Source organism: Argopecten irradians, chromosome 4 (assembly GCF_041381155.1).
Source record: "Argopecten irradians isolate NY chromosome 4, Ai_NY, whole genome shotgun sequence".
In the NCBI taxonomy this organism is placed as follows: Eukaryota; Metazoa; Mollusca; class Bivalvia; order Pectinida; family Pectinidae; genus Argopecten; species Argopecten irradians.
In genome coordinates this window covers 11,463,578-11,486,532 of record NC_091137.1, presented here as the reverse complement: position 1 = coordinate 11,486,532, position 22,955 = coordinate 11,463,578, and the positions used below count along the sequence as shown (strand labels likewise).

Sequence of the window (22,955 nt, the reverse complement as noted above, 5' to 3'; positions counted from 1 at the left end):
TGGACCATTTTACAAATATCGTGATAAATAGCTGTGGACCATTTTACAAATATCGTGATAAATAGTTGTGGGGCATGTCAAAATATCAAGATCAATAGCTGTGGACCATGTCTCAAATATCGCGATAAATAGTTGTGGACCATGTCACAAATATCGTGATAAACAGTTGTGAACCATGGCACAAATATTGTGATAAATAGCTATGGACCATGTCACAAATATCGTGATAAATAGCTGTGAACCATTTCACAAATATCGTGATAAATAGCTGGACGAAATTGTATTGATACCAGTTATTTTTGGCTAGTATATGTGTCGCGGTGTTTGAATTCACTGTGTACATAAAATCTATTATATTAGGTCTTAAAACTACATGCGCTGTGTATTGTCTGAATTTACATGTCCCTGTGTCATGTAAAGTCCTGTACATGTAAATGTGTATGTAAGTTGTTATGATGACGTATGAGAGGTGAGTGAATGGATTGGTTGAGTGTGTCACATTGACCCTGCATGACACTGTCCTTGCACGTGCACGCCCACCCTGGTGGAAGCGTGTCCACACATTACATGGAAAATAGGCACCGGACATGTAACACCTATAGCTGGAAGCCTGTGTGCTTTACGGCCACAGTGCTGAAAGGTATGTTTATTTAATATATAACTAGAAATAAAGTAATTAACTTATTCTTCATTATGAAATATAATTAATATACTTAATAGTTTTCTGTTATAACTTCTTTAAGGTTCATGTAATGGCTTTAACCAGTGATATTTTGCAAGCCTAAAACGCATTACTGTGCTGCTATTGAACAGAACTAATTTCATTAATTGTTGGTATATACCCTGGCTAACTGTCAGTCTTACTGTTGATAAGTAATTTGTGAAGCTGCTTGTAAATTTCAGTAAAATAAGAGAAAAATGTATATTTCTGGAGAAGACATAGAACTCGTGTGAATTGCATTGATGGCACCAAATAAACATGCTATCGTGTTCAGTAGTGACTATGCCAGGTACTCCAACAGTTTGTTTGGCAAAATCGGACCAGCGAATAGCGCAGGAGCCTATTGTTGTAAATGCAAATGGCTGCTTTAAATGGCGGATCACAAATATAGCATATAAGAAGACATTTTAATTGATACAAGTGCTCTTATATACACTATAAGGTACTCTGAACATGACAAGAAGAATATTTACGAAAAAAATAGTTAAAATGTGGACTTTGAGGCTCTTTCCTTAAATTTGCATTTTTCGCCCCAAACAGATTGTTTGAACTATTTTTTTTCGTGAAGAGTCTTCTTGTTATGTTCAGAGTACCTTATGGTGTCTATAAAAACATTTGTATCAATTGAGATGGCTTCTTATATGCGATATTTTTGATCCGCCATTTATAGCAGCCATTTGCATTTACTACACTAGGCTCCGGCGCTATTTGCTGGTCCGATTTTGCCAAACAAACTCTTGGAGTACCTGGCATATTCACAACTGAACACGATGGCATGATTATTTGGTTCCATCAATGCAATTCACACGAGTTCTATGTCTTCTCCAGAAATATACATTTTTCTCATATTTTACTGTATTTTACACGCAGCTTCACAAATTACATATCAACAGTAAGACTGACAGTTAGCCAGGGTATATACCAACAATTAATGAAATTAGTTCTGTTCAATTGCAGCACAGTAATGAGTTTTAGGCTTGCAAAATATCACTGTTTAAAGCCATTACATGAACCTTAAAAAATATAAACATTTTATAATTATGTCTATGTATAACAAAGGATCGCACGTGGTCCGTCAGGTTCAGGTAGTGTATAGGGTAAAGTGATTGTAAACTACAAATGTAAATGTAATAAACATGAAATTAAAATAGAATTTACTATAAATATATAATAAATAAATACCTGTATATTATATTTATTACTTTACAGTATAAATATATCATATTATAGCCGGTACATTTATGTGTCCCTATGTATTGTCAGGTATTGTTCTTTTTATTTCAGGGTTATCTGTCTCCGTTTTTGTATAAATAAACTTTCAACTGTTTATAGTTGTCTTAGCATTTTTATACGAAGAGAACCAATATCCACATACTAACACTCTCGTGACATTGGCACCCAACGTATAAGTTCGACGGAGGCAGTGCCCGGCGTGCACCCATTGTTTACCACGTGGGTGATCACGTGATACCAGCTAGTGGACCGGAAAGTAGTTGGGGGCTAAACCATGTAGCCCGCCCCGAGCCCGAGCTTTGGTTATTTTCGTTTTTCTGCACAACGACAGCACATATTAAAACGATTTTTGACACAACCTTTCTTTGTGTTATGTTTTATCTTTCTATGTAAGTTATATTTCATGAAATTAATTTGAATTTCATAAATCGACCTTTATCACTTTTCAAGGGGCTAAACCATGTAGCCCGCAATGGAGCGTGACATTTTACGATTTTTCCAAATTATTAAAATATTAAGCCTTTATGACAATAATTGCCGTTACCCAAATACCAAGTTAACCTAGCTGGTCATAAAGGTATAAATTTAAACATATATATCCAATTATTTTATAAGAAATTCTGCCTTTTTGTAACTGCGATGACAAGTACCTGTCGCGCCGATCTCTCTGTTTACCCGAGCCGAGCCCGAGCTAAGGACAGACAACTCTCCGACCCGAGCTTTTTTAATGACTGTACATGTAAAATACAGTAATATATGTATACAGGTTGGTGGGTACTAGCTGAATTAGGTATAGGTAACAAGTACATGGGTATTACAAATAATATAGTTGAAGGTACGAATAGTTTGATCAAATCTTTAAATACTTGGAAAGAGATACCGTTAAATAGTCAGTTTTGTCATTTTATTATCTTCAAAATTACTATAGCAATGAGATCAAACGGGGGTTAATAGGAGTAGGTACATACCAGCTGAAGGCTATACATAAAAGTGCTCAATTGCTGATTTTCGGATGAATAATGGTAAAAGTACAATTAGTTTTAAGGAAAAGAATAATATTTCAATGGATAAGAAACTTTGTGGAAATACAATGTGTTATGTTCAGCACATTTTAAAGAAGCAATTTTCTAATATTAATGGTATGCAGGCAGGATACGGGTTATGCTCTGGACAATGTTACAGGCATTTTTACCTTATGTACAGCAACAGACAAACGGGGTCAACTGTGGGTTTTTTGCAATCGCTAATTTAGTAGAGTTTCGTTTCAATGGTTTTAAAGTTTATGAAGAGTTAAAATTCGACATAGATTGTATGAGACCGCATCTATGGATTTTTTAATTAAATTTCCAAAGATGAAGTTGAATAGAAAACACTTTAATATATTGACTCTTTGTAAAACTGCGTCACCGTCGCAGAGCTCGGAAACATTCTTACTTGAAGAATGGCTAAATGTTCTACATGTACTACATGTACTAGAAAAAGCTCGGGCTCGGCTCGGGTAAACAGTGAGATCGGGAGACAGGTCAACGAGGTTACAAAAAGCAGAATTCGTTATGAAATAATTTGATATTAATGTTGAAATTTATACTTATCAGACTTCTCACAGACCTTAAATAACATAGTTATAAAAAATCGCTTTCACTATCAAACCTCAATAATTTTAGAATATCTGCCAAATAAATAAGCAACATTATATTGAAATTACAAATAAACAATATCATGAATAACTGATGTTTATTTCATACACGGACAAAGTTAATTATCTAATTATTTTTCATTTGAATTTAGTAAAGTTTTGTACTTAATGTCATTTAATTAAAAATCAAATATTAATATAAGATATAAACTGATATTACATTAATTACATTATACAATATTGTAATAATAACGTGTGCATTTAAAGCTCGGGTCAGGGAGTTGTCTGCCCTTAGCTCGGGCTCGGCTCGGGTAAACACACAGGGACCTGACACGAAAATTTTTAACCAATAGTATACATATATATTATAGTATCAAGGGTATGAACTCGGCGGTCGAGAAAAACGGACCTATTTTTTTTTAAACCGTGATTATTTTAATAAATGGGTTCTATACAGCATTGACGGATATCTTACCTTAAAGAGAAATAATTTATCTTTCCAGTGAGTGCTTGATGAACAAAATTGGCCAAGTATTGACGAAGTTATGGCTTGATGAATCGGGAAATTTACGAAAAATATGCTAGGTAGACATTTCCCTGTCCGGTCGAAATGTCGTCTCGGCTCTAATGGGTACCTCAAAAACCAAGCCAAAATCACAAAATCTACGCTTGTGGTGGTAAACAGTACCCAGAACTGTGTTCATCCACAATCTCCTTTGGAGTTGTCATGACCCGTACTTTGTAGAAACTCCATTTAAACATCCTGTAGCTCACTTACTTTAACCGTCACCGCCATGTTCATTTTTCTCTCGGAACGCTTCTCGACTTTAAATATTGTGACTACATTATGCAAATTATGTTATGTTGTGCTTGTGTGTAAACTCGAGAAGCGTTCCGAAGAACAAATGAACATGGCGGTGACGGTTAAAGTTTGTGAGCTACACGATGTTTAAATGGAGTTTCTACAAAGTACGGGTCATGACACCTCCAAAGGAGATTGTGAATGAACACAGTTATGGGTACTGTTTACCACCACAAGCGTAGATTTTGTGATTTTGGCTTGGTTTTTGAGGTACCCATTAGAGCCGAGACGACATTTCGACCGGACAGGGAAATGTCTACCTAGCATATTTTTCGTAAATTTCCCGATTCATCAAGCCATAACTTCGTCAATACTTGGCCAATTTTGTTCATCAAGCACTCAATGGAAAGATGAATTATTTCTTGTTAAGGTAAGATATCCGTCAATGTTGTATAGAAATCCATTTATTAAAATAATCATGGTTTTAAAAAAAATAGGTCCGTTTTTCTCGACCGCCGAGTTCATACCCTTGATACTATAATATATTATACAAATATTTCATGGCCTACTGTGCTCTAGTTCATAATATTTAACCCGAGGTGGTGGTAATCAACAAATGTTATATTGCACGAGGCCGAAGGCCGAGTGCAATATAATATTTGTTTATTACCATCATCGAGGGGTAAATATTATGAACTAGAGCACAGTAACCCATGAAATATTTGTTTTATTACATAATCACAAGTTTTTCAGTTGAATATTATTATAAAATGAATACGACAATCACTTAACAAAATCATCAGCACCGTACCGTACGGAAAAGCTTCAAATACTATTGAAGATTGACGTATAAACCACGTACGTCACGTTGTAACTCCGGTTTGGATGTCTTATTGTCTTCTTTAACAATATTAGACCTGCATGCAGCCTTTTGATCTAATACATTCGCCGTGTCCGTCCTCTACTCGATAAACGTCTACATGACGTGCTTGTTTCGAGATCTATAAAGCTAGCGCGAAATTGAACGTGAACCTTTGTGACGTCATAATAACGTAACTCACTGTTACGCGCGATTCCTCGGAGGTTTTCTACAAAACTAGACAACAACAGCGAGGTGTTCCTAAAGCCGTGCAATATAACATCTCGAACCGTGCAATATAACGTTTCCATGGGAGCGTGCAATATAACTTCGAACCGTGCAATATAACAAGGTTTTATTGAACGGTCGGTGTAATAGTTGAAAATATTATATTTCTTCATATATAGATTGGTGTAAACAAATTATGTAATAAATATTTGTATAATGTTATACTGTTAGTTTAAAAAAAAATCGTGCCAGGTCCCTTTGGGTAAACAGTGAGATCGGCGAGACAGGTCAACGAGGTCACAAAAAAGCAGAATTCGTTATGAAATAATTTGATATTGATGTTGAAATTTATACCTTTATGACCAGCTATGTTTACTTGTTGTTTGGATTAAAACAATTCTTCACAAAAAAGCATAGATTTAAAATAATTTGGGAAAATCGTAAAATGTCGCGCTCCATTGCGGGCTACATGGTTTAGCCCCCTGAAAAGTGATCAAGGTCGATTTATGAAATTCACAGCAATTGCATGAAATATGAATTATATGTATAGATAAAAAATACCTCAAAGATTCTTTGTGCCAAAACTTGTTTTAATACGTGCTATTTTGGAGGAGAAAAACGAAAATAACCAAAGCTCGGGCTCGGGTTTTAAAGCTCGGGCTCGGGGCGGGCTACATGGTTTAGCCCCCACCGAAAGTATGCTCAAGGGGAGATCACTCAGATTTGATATCTCTACTTTTCAACATGTGCTTCCGGTTTTGATGTCTTCTGTTTACCTGTGATTGTCATCGTCTTTATTTTCGTCTTGTCATTATGGATTCGTGATTGTTTCGTTGTCATCATGTTTACTTTGGAGTTCCTGCTGTCGTCGTTGGATTGTAACTGATTGTTATTCTGTGTCGTCCAGTCGAGAGTCGTCCAATTGTTGACATTTATCGTTCGCGTGTTTATCTTTGACTTATTTTTTGTTTTCATCGTCATTTGTATTCACTATTGATATTATTCATTGCGTTTGCTATTGATTTGTTTGATGTCTCATGTTCATTTTCATGATTTAGGATATTCTCATCGTTCACACTAGCGTGGTAAAAGTAATTTGGATAATTTCGGTTCAATTAATTTTAAACAGGTTGGGGACCATCCCGTATATGCAGGATAGTCCTGCATTTGAGTAATAGTCCTGTATTTGAGGGATAAATTTGTTACTCAAATGCAGGATTATGTGAAATGAAAATGGATAAAGTTGTTTTAAAAATTTGTATCAAAAAAGGGCGTCATCATTTTCAGATACCCATATTACTAATTGAAAACTTTATGTATTTGTTTATGAACTATTGAATTCTATTATCTCACTTTGTAATAAAGTGACAATTTAGGTGCTCTCCATAGACTACAGTGTATAGCCATCAGGGAAATTTAGTGCAAATGTCATGGTTGATTGACTTTTACCTGTGTTCTATTTTTAGCCCCATAGTAAGCAATATAGGTGATTTTGTTTGTGACTTTTACAAACATTTAGATGATGAAATTTGTTTCCATTTGAGTTATAATGTGGAAAGTTGTATTAGTGATGATGCCATATAAAAATTATGATGCCCTTTTTTGATGACAATGTTTAAATCAACTTTATCACTTTTCATTTCATAGAATCCTGCATTTGCGTAACAAAATTATCCCTCAAATACAGGACTATTACTCAAATGCAGGACTATCCTGCATATACGGGATGGTCCCCAACCTGTTAAACATTATGCTAGTGTAGATTAAATTTAAATCTAGTCTTAAATAATAATACTACTGATAAAACTCTAAATCATATCTAATATAACTATATAAATATAGATCAGTAACAACATTATCATAAACATTTTATAACATTTTAAGATACATTTGTATATTCATCTAAAATTTAAATCTGTAAAATGTGATAAACTTTTATATTTCTTTACATTTCAAACTATCTTATTAGCTCACCTGGCCCAAAGGGCCGGTGAGCTTATGTCATGGCGCGGCGTCCGTCGGTCCGTCGTCCGTCGGCGTCCGTCCGTCCGTCGCGTCCGTCTGTCCGTCAACATTTCCTTTCAATCGCTACTAGTCATAGAGTTCTGCATGGATTGTAACCAAATTTGGCCACAAACATCCTTGGGGGAAGGGGAACAGAACTTGTATAAATTTTGGCTCTGACCCCCCGGGGGCAGGAGGGGCGGGGCCCAATAGGGGAAATAGAGGTAAATTCTATCAATCGCTACTTGTCCTAGAGTTCTGCATGGATTGTAACCAAATTTGGCCACAAACATCCTTGGGGGAAGAGGAACAGAACTTGTATAAATTTTGGCTCTGATCCCCTGGGGGTAGGAGAGGTGGGGCCCAATAGGGGAAATAGAGGTAAATCCTTTAAATCGCTACTTCTCATAGAGTTCTGCATGGATTGTAACCAAATTTGGCCAGAAACATCCTTGGGGGAAGGGGAACAGAACTTGTATAAATTTTGGCTCTGACCCCCAGGGGGCAGGAGGGGTTGGGCCCAATAGGGGAAATAGAGGTAAATCCTATAAATCGCTACTTGTCCTAGAGTTCTGCATGGATTGTAACCAAATTTGACCACAAACATCCTTGGGGGAGGGGGAACAGAACTTGTATAAAATTTGGCTCTGACCCCTCGGGGGCAGGAGGGGCGGGGCCCAATAGGGGAAATAGAGGTAAATCCTTTAAATCGCTACTTGTCCTAGAGTTCTGCATGGATTGTAACCAAAATTAGCCACAAACATCCTTGGGGGAAGGGGAACAAAACTTGTATAAATTTTGGCTCTGACCCCACGGGGGCAGGAGGGGTGGGGCCCAATAGGGGTAATAGAGGTAAATCCTTTAAATCGCTACTAGTCATAGAGTTCTACATGGATTGTAACCAAATTTGGCCACAAACATCCTTGGGGGAAGGGGAACAGAACTTGTATAAATTTTGGCTCTGATCCCCAAGGGGCAGGAGGGGCGGGGCCCAATAGGGGAAATAGAGGTAAATCCTTTAAATCGCTACTAGTCATAGAGTTCTGAATGGAATGTAACCAAATTTGGCCACAAACATCCTTTTGGGAAGGGGAGTCATAGAGTTCTTCATGATTTGTAACCAAATTTGGCCACAAACATCCTTGGGGGAGGGGGAACAGAACTTGTATAAATTTTGGCTCTGACCCCACGGGGGCAGGAGGCGCTGGGCCCAATAGGGGAAATAGAGGTAAATCCTTTAAATCGCTACTAGTCATAGAGTTCTGAATGGAATGTAACCAAATTTGGCCACAAACATCCTTGGGGGAAGGGGAACAGAACTTGTATAAATTTTGGCTCTGGTCCCCGGGGGCAGGAGGGGCGGGGCCCAATAGGGGAAATAGAGGTAAATCCTTTAAATCGCTACTAGTCATAGAGTTCTGAATGGAATGTAACCAAATTTGGCCACAAACATCCTTGGGGGAAGGGGAACAGAACTGGTATAAATTTTGGCTCTGATCCCCCGGGCGCAGGAGGGGCGGGGCCCAATAGGGGAAATAGAAGTGAATCCTTTAAATCGCTACTAGTCATAGAGTTCTGCATGGATTGTAACCAAATTTGGCCACAAACATCCTTGGGGGAAGGGGAACAGAACTTGTATAAATTTTGGCTCTGACACCCGGGGGGCAGGAGAGGTGGGGCCCAATAGAGGAAATAGAGGTAAATCCTTTAAATCGCTACTAGTCATAGAGTTCTGCATGGAATGTAACCAAATTTGGCCACAAACATCCTTTTGGAAGGGGAACAGAACTTGTATAAATTTTGGCTCTGACCCCCCGGGGGCAGGAGGGGTGGGGCCCCAATAGGGGAAATAGAGATAAATCCTATAAATCGCTACTTGTCCTAGAGTTTTACTTGGATTATGACCAAATTTGGCCATAAACATCCTTGGGGGAAGGGGAACAGAACTTGTATAAATTTTGGCTCTGACCCCCTGGGGGCAGGAGGGGTGGGGCCCAATAGGGGATTTAGAGGTTAATATTAAAATTCCTTCAGAAAAGAAACAATGAACCTGTATTCAGAACATTACTTGGCATTACAAACCAGGTGAGCGATACAGGCCCTCTGGGCCTCTTGTTATTGGATTGAAGTATTACATCACGCTCGCCAATGCTAACAATCCCAACCTACTAACACTGCACACACTGCACTGCACTGTAGCGGAAGTTGAGAATTGTGTCAGATGTTCAAGAGCTGAGTGAAACTGCGGCTGAAGATGGGTTTGTAAATGTTGTATTTGTCCTTCGCGTTTTATGTCAGCGCATTGTATTGTATATAAGTAATCCACACCTCTACATATTCTGTATAATCTGTTTTTGAATACTTATGATAGAGGTTATTGAGAGTTCCTCCTCCACTACTAGCTCTGACAGCTCGGATAATGATGGGAGTCAAACACCCAGGAATGTTATTCCTGTTAGGAGACCCATATACGCACTGTTGCTGAGTCGCGACGGCCAGTGCAACCACATACCGTTGGTATGGGGAATTCTCCAAAACAGGGTAACAGGGGTGTGTGTCGAAACTCTAATGCTGCAGGCGGTGTTGGTCAGGCACAAGACTCCGTTCCAGCTGTAAGGTCCAAATGAGCTTGTAAACTCCTGTTATATGGAGAATGACTCGTTGAAACCTTAGCACCATTCAATTCTGGGTCTGCGGTCTACGCTCAGACATCTAGAGCAGTGGGAGAATGTCATAGTGAGCAAAGACCACTCCTGATTGTGAAAATCATATTTAATCTCTACAGCTACTAATGTGTATTACCTTATGGTTTACCATTTATTAAGTAGAATTGTAGCATAATTGCAACTTACGTTCAATTATAATAAATGTTTAGATTATATTCACATCAGAAGTGCTTTGTTTCACTTGGCAGAGGAGAAATTCTTATTAGGCTAATTAGGTATATATTACCTTGGGACACTGGCCAGGGTGATTAATTTTGTAGTTTTGAGTTAAAATAAAAGTTGTTAAGATATTTTTCAAACTGTTAAGAGTATTGTTCAATGAGCAGTTATCTTATAGTCCTTGTAGGTAGGGATCGCCCCAATCACTTGGATACTGGATACTGCACTGCTCATCGAGCTTCTTATCAATATTTTTACTGTAAATGTTTATCTTTAGCATAATTTAAATGCCAGGAGTCATTTTCCTTTGCAGGGGAGAATGTTGCGGTGTTTGAATTCACTGTGTACATAAAATCTATTATATTAGGTCTTAAAACTACATGCGCTGTGTATTGTCTGAATTTACATGTCCCTGTGTCATGTAATGTCCTGTACATGTAAATATGTATGTAAGTTGTTATGATGACGTATGAGAGGTGAGTGAATGGATTGGTTGAGTGTGTCACATTGACCCTGCATGACCCTGTCCTTGCACGTGCACGCCCACCCTGGTGGAAGCGTGTCCACACATTACATGGAAAATAGGCACCGGACATGTAACACCTATAGCTGGAAGCCTGTGTGCTTTACGGCCACAGTGCTGAAAGGTATGTTTATTTAATATTTAACTAGAAATAAAGTAATTAACTTATTCTTCATTATGAAATATAATTAATATACTTAATAGTTTTCTGTTATAACTTCTTTAAATAAATTGTCCATAAACCTTTATAATTTGTATATGTATAACAAAGGATCGCACGTGGTCCGTCAGGTTCAGGTAGTGTATAGGGTAAAGTGATTGTAAACTACAAATGTAAATGTAATAAACATGAAATTAAAATAGAATTTACTATAAATATATAATAAATAAATACCTGTATATTATATTTATTACTTTACAGTATAAATATATCATATTATAGCCGGTACATTTATGTGTCCCTATGTATTGTCAGGTATTGTTCTTTTTATTTCAGGGTTATCTGTCTCCGTTTTTGTATAAATAAACTTTCAACTGTTTATAGTTGTCTTAGCAGTTTTTATACGAAGAGAACCAATATCCACATACTAACACTCTCGTGACATATGGACATGGAAACTATTTGCTATTTACTTCCAACGGTAACGGATTGTCATCTTGTCATAGGTTTATCACAAGGAAATTTTGTGATAAAAAGCGTAGTGCTGAAATTGACTTTGAACTGTTCAAAATACGTTTACTCATAAGACTCTTTGTTAAATATATTTCTAAGACATCACAATAGTTAGTATTCCTATTGTAAATATTAACAATGTATATAATTAGAGTCCGGAAGTCCAGTTTTACCGTACATGTCAACATTGATCAATTCTTTGTCGTATAGGTATAACAACTCAGCTAACCTGTCCATTATATTACGTAATACGATTATCATATTAGTCCACTGGTCATCTTCAGATTGCCTCAGTCTAATTTAACACCTATAGATAAGCGACATCTGTCATCACAATTCTAGAATTTCATTGTCTGTATATGTATTTAACCATGCTATGTTTTATTTCATGTTAGTTAGGTCTCCGACTTTGTACGGAACACAACGGCTACATTCTGGACACTCCAGAATAGCCCTCCGTCAGGTCAAACTTATCGTTATTAAATTTTAAAGTTGAACTTCAACATTTTCTTACGTCATCTTTACATCGTAACAAAACGTACGGAAGTTTCCGTATGTTAATTAGTGGAGTTAATCCGGACAGTACCCACTTCTACGCTGGGTACGCTTTCCCGTTACCTCAACTGCTAAGCAGTATTCCCTTCGAGCGACACAAAGATCTATAAGGACCAACTCTATTCGGAATCACACGGACTGAAACCCTACAAAGGCTGTGTTCGTCATACTTTGGATCTAACCAAAGTAACGTTTGTGTACGACACTAAATGTCAGGATGACGAACGCCGCATGTTACAGATGCGGTGATAAATTCGTCCCCAATCATGTATTGTGGTGTCCTGCGAATGGATGTTACTGTTTCCGATGTGGAAATATTGGACATTTTTCTCTGATGTGTTTTCGTCGGACCGGACATCGCTCTGAAAATATCAGTACAACAGGATCGTCTTCCTGGACCAGACAGTGTCCCAATTCTTATGCACGTCCTGTTTCTGCTCCGAAAAATTCTTCGGACAGAGTCTGATCGTCCGACATCGCCAAAGAAAAAGACCAAGTCCTCATCTAAACGGCGGCGAGATTCCGAACGACTCAGGAATTACCGAGACATCAAAAAGGTACAGAAATCATTTCCTTTTTATGAACTTTCTAACATTGAGCTGACAGCCATTTTGAAAACTGATCTGAAACAGGACAATTTAAAATGTCTCACAAAAAAGAACAAACGACTAGTGTCTAAGAGATTCTACAAAGAGAATGTAATAATTTTCAATCTGAAATCACAAATCTTAAGGACTGTGTCTCCGATCTTCAGAACTTACAAGATAACATAGCATCAGCATGGGAAAAGCAGTGTATAACCCTTAAGATTGAACATCAGAACTGCACTCCAGAGATATTTTCATCGAGGACTTGCAGGCATCGCTTTCTATTCAAAAAGAGGAATTTCGCACTATCAGTTTACAAAACAGCAGGCTTATCCAACGGAACGCCAACCTCGGCAAAGAAATTTTCTAGATTAAAGCGGAACAATAAAGAATGTGTATAGACTTTTAATACCATCTCATTCAGCAAAATATATGCACAACCAGAACACGTGTTCTTCAAATGGATTGCCCCGTGAACCAACAGCACCAGTACCCCTACATGACAACCATGGACCGTACCAAAACAAACGAAGCCGAAGAGGGAGATTTCAATGACTCTCAATGAACTTCAACATTTTCTTACGTCATCTTTACATCGTAACAAACCGTACGGAAGTTTCCGTATGTTAGGTTTATCAGTCTGTAAAAAAGTTGTTTTTTTTGTCTAAAATTCTTTTTGTCCTTCACGATTTACTGCATTTCAGATGTGTTGTTTATAAGTGAACCCTTATCAGGATTGTTTAGCCAATGGTATCACAATACAATATACCATAGGGTACGGAATTTTTATGAACCGTGCATCATCGCATCATTCTGGTATTGGGTGGGGGTAATACACTATGGATAATGGGAAACTATCAAGGTTAGCAAAAATAAAAATAAAAAACAAGACCCATTTATCTCACACAAAATTAAATGAATACTGTCTCAAGATCCTGGATATCATTGCCCTTCAGATGTAATCATCATTATGTAAAATAATATTTTAGTTAACTTTAAATTTGATTTCTTGCTACGATATTACCAGTTTTGGTTCAGATCCGGCTATTCTATGCTTCATTTTAAAGCTCCATTTGATAATCAAACCATTTCTATACAGACGTAGTAAAGTAGCAGCAAAATTCTATATAAGTTTTATTGAATGAACAAAGATTTAGTCGGAACCAACACATTACTATGGTTGCCCGTTAGTGCCTTTTGCTAATATCGCAATATCGCCCTCTTAACTTAGGTCGACAACGCGAGATCGCGACAACTCGACGGCGACAGAGCGATATTATCGAGCGTCGCCGTCGAGTTGTCGCGTTGTCGTAACTCGGGTTGTAGAGCGTAACATGTTGTCGAGACATTGATGAAAGCTATTTAACCAAACAGTTGCACATGACTATGATTTATCATGTCTGCTAATGATGTAACTTAGAATGACTCTGTGATTAACATTGATTTATAGATATTACTCAACACAAACATGTAGGGCTATTTAAAGGCAAGCAAACCATGCATAGAGTGTCAACTTCCCCCAGTACTCGACCATGAGTACTGGGCCATACTTTGCCATGCGGAATAAAGTACTGAAACCACAACTCAGCATTTGACTTATACTCAACTTTACTCTACAACATCTACACCTCATCGACATAAACAGACACGAGCGTCGCCGTCGAGTTGTCGCGTTGTCGTAACTCGGGTTGTAGAGCTACATAAATTCGAGCTAACGATGTTTAAACATTATTTATGAAAATCATGGTTTTAGCATGAATTTTGTTGAAATAAATTCAAGAGGTTTAGAGAAGCGTTTTAAAGATGATATATATTCTATTTATAACTATAATCGCTTGTAACATAATGTCACTTTCTGAAATACAAGAAAAGGATTTGTCAAGAATTAACTAAATCAACACAGCAGTTTGATAGTTTATTTAGGTATAGTATGGTAACGTTAAATGTATTTCTACAAAATGTCTGAGGTGGTATAATACTCCTTATTACTTGGTGGTAAATAAAATATCTGTATTTGATTACAAAAAAAAAAAAAATATTCAAGCTAAAAAGATTCAGATTTTAGAATGCAAACATTTCAAAACAAAGGAAGTTACGCATCAGGCATGTTAACAACATACAATCAATACCATATAATATGGTACTTTCTTATAAGAATAAAATAGAAAAAATTCTATAAAAATGATATCACATAACCAGAATACCATAGAAGTATACACTGCTGATGATTAATACAAGGCAAGTGTGGCCGCTGACCAATGGTGGTACTAGTTTGTTGGTCGGTTCTCCCAATCTGACTCCGAAGCTGATATATCAATGGAATAAGTTACAGTCGAACCTGTCTATAAAGATCACCGATTCGACGAAGTAGTCTTTACAGGTCTTTATACATAGGTCAAACGGAGTTGAAATTGAACATTTCGGACCATGAAAAAGTAGTCTTACAAGGCCGTGGTCTTTATACACAGGTGGTGTCGCTAATACTGTTTGACTGTATACAAATGTGGAAAAAAAAATTACAACAAAATAAACACTCCCCTAAATCTATACCCATCATTGATCGAAGCTATATCATTTTCTCCGTCCAAGTCATACTACAGAGTTGGTGGGGATCATTAAGTTTGTAAAAAAACAGTCAAAATATCGCTTCAAGATGCTTCATCGCCGACAAACTGTACATGTAAATTTTCTCAATTAAAAACAAGAGCTGACGAATTTTTTTTCTTCAATAACAAAATAACATACTTAACAATTTCACTTCCTCATGTTTGAGTTTTCTATTAATCTTTAAAATAAAGTAAATAAACTATCAACAAAAAATCCTTTGCGCTCCCCCACCATGTTGAATGAAGTACTGATTGCGCATGTGTCAAAAACAAATTAACTACATGTATTTTTGTGTGCGTTAAAACGGTCTTCGTAATACAAGATTGAATGTTGATGATGGTTTAAATAATAACTTGAATATATTCTGTCGTCGATATAACATCTTAAATTATATTTAATTAATGTTTAGCTGTTTGTTCATTATCTATATTATCAATATCGTCCTTTTACGATACTCTTGGGTATATATTACGATCAGCTTAGTAAATAGATATTAAAATACAATACCCTGGTCCAGATTCACATTGAAAATACAAAGTCGTTATACATTTACAAAATTCTGAACGAGTAATCACAGATGATTGTCAGAATTGTTTAGAATGGGTCATATAAAGATGCCACTACGGAATGCTTACAACAGAATGTTTACAATTCGTTTTATTTCCTCTTCGATATGTGTAGAACATCCACTAACGGGAATGGCGTCCTATATCACAGATATAAAGAGGTAAACCCTTGGTCGGCTACCTATAACCAAACATTTCCATTCTTGCATTCCCTAGGTTGTCTGAAACAAACAAGCAAAATTGTGTTCAATATTGCCCCGTATTTATACAACATTAATGGTCTTGGTGATTGACATAAGAGGTATCTAGATAAAACCGTGGAACGGTTTAATCCGTATCCTCAATACTAATCGACCTAACGTTTCTTGTTAGGCCGCCCAGCTCCACAATTCTAATTAACCTGAGTGTGTTATACTTTAAAGTATGTATTAATATGCCGTTGGAATACGTTAAACGGTACCACGAAGCATTGCTTGACATCAACACAATGTAATTCACCAATAGATGTGATAAATCTATCGAGTGGTACATGAATTAATGTCATACAGAAGAGAGGTAGCACCACCAACATCTTTCACGTTTTGGTTGAGTCACTCTTCCCTCACCCACTTTGCTATGCAAAGTTATATTTATCTGTCGAGAAACTTATCGACACGTCTTTGTTCAGAAAATAATTATGTGTCTTTTCTGAATTTCTGCAGCCAGTTTTTCACTTCGCTCGGTTTGTAATTCATAGGTCCCCACGTCCCGGCATACACAATAGTTGAATTGTAGATGATATACAACCTCTCCGGGACTGCTGCATACATTCTACTATTCTGGTTATCCATGGGGTCAACCAAAACTGGACTCTCCATGCCCGGTGTCCGAAGACGATTTGATGCCTCTACACGGTCAGTTAATGTCCGGTGTTGGACAATGTCTGAAAAATTCTCAATATTCCATCCATCCGAAGCGTGTGCTTCTGATACATAGATATTGATGAAATCGGCAATGTCGGCGAACTCCCTCATCACTTCTTGGATCTCAGCCAACGTTGCCATAAAACAAGGTCAGGTGTACAAAATGTAGGTTTATACTGTGGTGTTAAGTTACGGAACTCAGATGTGCTCGCGAACTTGGACAAGAAACTATGTCATCTATCGGAAAAGGAACGCAATGAACTGAAAGATTTGATACTTGAGTATAAACATTTGTTTCCGGATACACCAGGCAAAACAGATGCTATCTATCATGACGTGGATGTGGGGGATGCGACACCTGTCAAGCAACATCCTTACCGTGTCAATCCTTTGAAAGAAGAACATTTAAAGAAAGAAATTCAAAACATGTTGGACAATGATATTATTGAACCAAGCAAAAGTGAATGGAGCTCTCCATGTGTTCTGGTGCCAAAGCCAGACAAGACATACCGATTCTGTACTGACTTCAGAAAAGTAAACTCTGTCAGTAAAACAGACTCTTATCTAATTCCAAGGATTGACTCATGTATTGACAAAGTTGGCAAAGCCAAGTACGTAAGCAAGTTTTACCTGTTGAAAGGATATTGGCAGATGCCATTAACAGAAACAGCTAAAGAAGTGTCGGCATTTGTAACCTCACAAGGTTTGTATGAAGAATGCCCTGGCAACATTTCATCGTCTTCTTAACAGCGTGATATCAAACCTTGAAGGCTGCGATGGATACATTGATGACGTCATCAACTACCACGACACGTGGGAAGCCATCTATGCGGGATTCGTGAATTCTTCGAAAGATTCACTACCATGAAATTGACTGTAAACTTATTGAAATATGAATTTTGTCATGCAACTGTTGAATTTTTAGGCCATGTTGTACGACAGGGGCAGGTTAAACCTGTTCAGGCCAAAGTAGAATCAATTATAGATTTTCCAACTCCTGGAGGCAAGAGAGAGCTGATGAGATTTCTTGGCATGGCTGGATACTACAGAAAATTTTGTCAAAATTTCTCTGTTATAGCAGCTCCACTTACTGCTTTGTTAAAGAAAAATGCCAAATTTGTCTGGTCAGACGAATGTAAGTCTGCCTTTGAGAAATTGAAAGCCATACTATCAAACTCACCAGTTCTGATTGCTCCAGATTTTAATAAACAGTTTAAACTGTTTGTTGACGCCAGCGATGTAGGTGTTGGTGCTGTTTTGATGCAAGAAGGTTCTGAACAAATTGACCATCCAATTTGTTATTTCTCGAAAAAATTTGACAAACACCAGAGAAATTATTCCACCATTGAGAAAGAATGTTTTGCATTGATTTTGGCCTTGAACCAATTTGATGTGTATCTCTGCACTACAGTTGTGCCTGTGTTGGTCTTCACCGACCACAACCCTTTAACATTCATTGGGAAAATGAAAAACAAAAATCAAAGAATTCTCAGGTGGAGTTTGACTTTGCAAGAGTACAATCTTGGCATCAAACATATCAAAGGGAAAGACAATATTCTGGCTGATGCTTTATCAAGAGTTTAAACGTTACTTGATATTTCAAGAAAGTTTCCTTTTCAAGAAAACTTTCTTTTCTTTAAGGAGGGGTGTGTTATGTATGACATTAAATTGTTATGAGATAACTCCTATAGCTTTATTATTGATACATCCTGTCAAGTTCATATCATTGATTTAGGTTATAGAACTTTCTAGAATATTATCATGTATAAACAAATATGTTTGTAAACATGTTGATTATAAGTAGAGATCTAGAATGATCTATTTCTAGAAAGTTCTGTGTGTTTATTTGTTTACTGTTTTTAGTTAGATATATTCTTGAATTAGGGTTTAGCTATATATACTCCAGCTGTCCAAGGCTAATCAGAACTGTAATGAGACCTGTAATTAGACATATCAAGAATTGTACAGCGCCATATAAGATTCTATTGGGAGAGCTATTGTGACTTTATCTGTGGGTTATTACAACACTTGGTGTGGATTTATTCATATTGCCTGGAACTTTACAAATCATCTGTGGACATTCATTTTCCTCGTGGATTTGTGATTATTGTTAATTTGAAACCTGGAAGGATCAAGAATTATACCAGGACATTCGCATACAGATAAGTAACACTTTAAATCATCGTATTACCCTTGTACCACCACCAATTACTTTAGATATTGTAAACCATCTCTGTATAATATTGTATATATAATTAAATTGTGTTTTGAATTTATCTGCTGGTTTCTCATTTCTGTTGTTCGTTCATGTAACACCATGAATTTATCTAAAATGTGATAATCAACAATTTTTGTAGAAGATTTGAAATAACATTTATTGATTTAACGGTTTATAGATAAATATTCAACTTACAAGCTAAGATCTAAGATTCCATGGCCGCTTAAAGTTTGTCTGATGGCCTTATTCAAGACTATTGTAAAGTCCAAATCGAATATGTCACTTTGTTATTAATACCTTATTCAAGTGGTTAGAAATTCATTAATTCATTGTCTATGTACGGTAGTCTTATCTAATAGAGACATATCGTTTAAAATATAATGTAGTGAACATTTGCCTAAATCTGAAATTGACTTTAAGTTGAAAAAAAAAGAAACATGAATATCTAATTTGTAATGTATTTGAAGTCGCATATAAACATCCACGTAGGTTTTTATACTATATCATCTATAAACTCTGAACGCATTCTGATTGGCTAATATGGTGAACTTTGTTCGATCTAATTATTCCTCAGTGCCACGCTGTCATTTGTCAACATCATCAATAATCGCGCGGTCCAAAGTACTGTTAAAATCGACTGTTAAAATGTGCTGTTGGACCGGAGTGACGCCACACCTACAACTGTATAATGTGGTCTTTGAAACCTGACGTTTTTACGCGTGGTGTATGTATATGATAATCTAGGTATCTCGTTTTAACGGAAAGGGATTTTACTGACAAATTTGGTAGATTAGAGTTTGAAGCGGGCTTGAACTTAATTACAATCGCTTAAAAAGTATTTGGCGGAAAGTAGGCGGCACGTGTTATATTGTTGCAACAACTTGAAAAATTAAACTTAATCAGACTTTTAATGAGAAACATTATATCCAAAAGATTTTCCAAATTAGAAGAATTAGTTTTGATATCAATGGATTCTTTATCAAAATATGACCTTTGAATATTAATAAGTGCCTTTTTTACTGATGAAAATATCACTACATCTAATATGCATATATCGCGAAAAGCAGATATAATTATGGTAGAGACAGGTCATACGACTCATGATTGTTGGATATTGAATTTATTCCACACTCGTAAGTTATTTTTAAAAAGTTACAAGCTCGTGTCTTTTGTAACTTTTAAAAATAACTCACTTGTGTGGAATCGTGTGGAATATATTCCATATTCAACAACCACTCTTTGTGTAACCTCTATTTACATATTAAAACCATCCATTATAATATTGTTGGTAACTCTTTATACAGTGGAACCATTCATTTGGTAATCAGTAAGTATATGGTGTAAAATGTTTATACAATATCATAACAATAATAATAAAATAACTCTATAGATAATATAACACAGAATGTTAATTTACTATACAAATTTGATAGAATGAATATGAGTAAAGAACACAACCAAACATGTTATGTACATAACAAACCAATTAATCCTGTTCATCTATGCAATGAATATAGTAGTAATCATCCTAATTTCGTCATAGTGTTGTTCAAGAGAGAAACCTTACGTTTTTAACTTCACATATTTAAAGAAACGTCATTTTTGCAACTCATAATTCATTGATATTCGTTCAAGTACTTTCCAAATACAAGATTGAAATTGATTTTTTTTTTTGGGGGGGGGATTATTGTCCTACGTCTTAGACTAGTTATCTTGAATAACATCAGGAATACCACTGACATTGACATTTTCTGAATGGTAACATTTTTTAAACATATGCCTGTCCTTGCATGCTGGATAACTTAGTCTAAAAGTCTCGTGTTTTGAATTAACCAGTCACAGGTTACGTTTTAAGTAGCTACATAACAATCGGCTGGGTTAAAGGGCCACTACCTTTCCGAAACGGCTTTTAATTTTAAAATAGGAATATAAAACGAGATCAAGAATTTTGTAGAGTCGCAGAAGTTATTAACTATACGTTTACAAAACAGCGAAATGAATCTCCACTGTTATCGTACATTAGACAGGAAATCTTGCATATGTTTGGTGTTGTAACCTCATCTTAAGCCATTGATATATATTTTCTTTTGTTATTTATGTTTTTAAGAAACCTTTAAATTTTCCTCCGGAAAGGTAGTGGGCCTTTAAGATAAACAATGTAATGATACCATCTCCGTAGACTTCACCAACATACATCTCTTCAATGTCGTTAATATATCTGTCAGCAGACGATATTTAACAAGAAAATCATTATATGACATTATGATATCGAATTAAATTAATGATTGACATAATTAGGCACGCGTGGGCCACTCAACCGAGCATTAAAATCTCCCATAAGGTTTACGGATCCATTAAGAGAAAAGTTTGTACATATATCATCGAGTTTCGCAATGTAATCCGTGAATATATCTGCTCCGTACCGAGATGTAGGAAGGTAAACTTGGATAAAATACCAAATATCAGTCCCTGTAACAAGTTTAACAATGGCGATCCTGTCATCGTCTGAATCAACAACGGATATCATATCACTGAGTCTTCTGTGCCACATTATAGCAAGTTAACACTACCTTTACGACAGCGTTGATCCGCAAGCGTATTGAGAGAAAAGTCTGAAATGACGACTGCCTCGTAATGTTTGTGAATGCTATAGACACTGATAGAACAGATGCCTGTTCTCCTCATATAGCCATGCCAGTGCTCTGATATTCCACAGATATCGATGTGCTCCCTGCTCAAAGCCTCATGTAGATGAGATGCAGCCGACATATACCGGTTAAATTCCATGACATAAACCGGATGTTCATTGACATGGCTAAACTGAGGCACAACAGGTAATCTATGTAAATAAACTTATACATTATCATTATTGTCAGATCGCGAGTTGTCATTGTAACCATAGAACTGATTATTTGAAATCTACTTGCGACACCGAATGCCTTTTGGCCAGAATCCAGACTCCTTTATTCAATGGGGACAACCTACGTCACCGGAAGTGATATCGGGGACACACAAAAACAATGAAAAAACGCCCGCTTCAAGACGAAAATTGGGTGAAATTATGACATAAAAGCAATGCATCTTCTAAACCTATCGTGCGTCAAAGACAGTGTATTGTTTGAGACTCTGTGAAACTATAAGATATCGTCAAACTAGCTCAGATTATGCAAACACCTCGACACAATATTTTCAGACAGCAGGGATATCGGTCACATTTTATTCACTAAAACGTTATAAATTGCAAATAAATAAATTTTGCTGCCACATAACTGTCCCGTTTACTAATATGTAATATATGACTGTTGGAAGAAAATATTTCATTCGTTATATCTGCTAGTGGAGAATCATATACGGTGCTTAATTAGAAATTATGAAAGTGATATCGGTCACACTTAGAACTTTATGGGTAACGGTCACATCCAAAGTTACGAAAACTGTGGATAAGACGCCAAAATACTTTTATTGAATTTATCTGATCTTGAAAGACGACTTTTTAACCCCCTATCAGCAATTGGTTCACGAGCTATTGTAATCGCTTTTCGTCTAGTGCTCATCATCCGTCCGTCTTTTTTCCCAAAGCGTGGCTATTGGTCACATTTTATTCACCGAAAATATGTCAAGTGTATTTTTTTAACTTTATTGTTATTTACTGATATAAAATACCTTATATTTCAAGTAGTAGCTATCGTTCATTTTATCCGCTACAAAAGTGACATACCTGTATAACCTAGTTGGTGGTTTGTTGTTTTTAAAAAGGATGTCGTTCACAGGGTAACGGTCACATCCAAAGATTTTGAAATGGTTTGTCGCTTCGTAAAGATTGCTGAAATATTGCAGCGTTGTTTTCCCTAACTAATCATTCAGGTAAAGAGGAAATACTACCGAGATACATGATACATCATTAACTATTATCGTAACTATTTTTTTTTCTGAATACGTTTCGTTTTTGTCTATAC

At 36.5% G+C, this 22,955-nt stretch overlaps 1 long non-coding RNA gene across 1 annotated transcript; it reads left to right on the top strand.

The window, feature by feature from the left end:
* Window positions 1-420: 420 nt before the first annotated feature.
* Window positions 421-2,312, top strand: LOC138322395 (uncharacterized). Its single transcript, XR_011208382.1, has 2 exons — window positions 421-640; window positions 2,006-2,312. It is a non-coding gene; the product is annotated as an uncharacterized lncRNA (long non-coding RNA).
* Window positions 2,313-22,955: the final 20,643 nt, after the last annotated feature.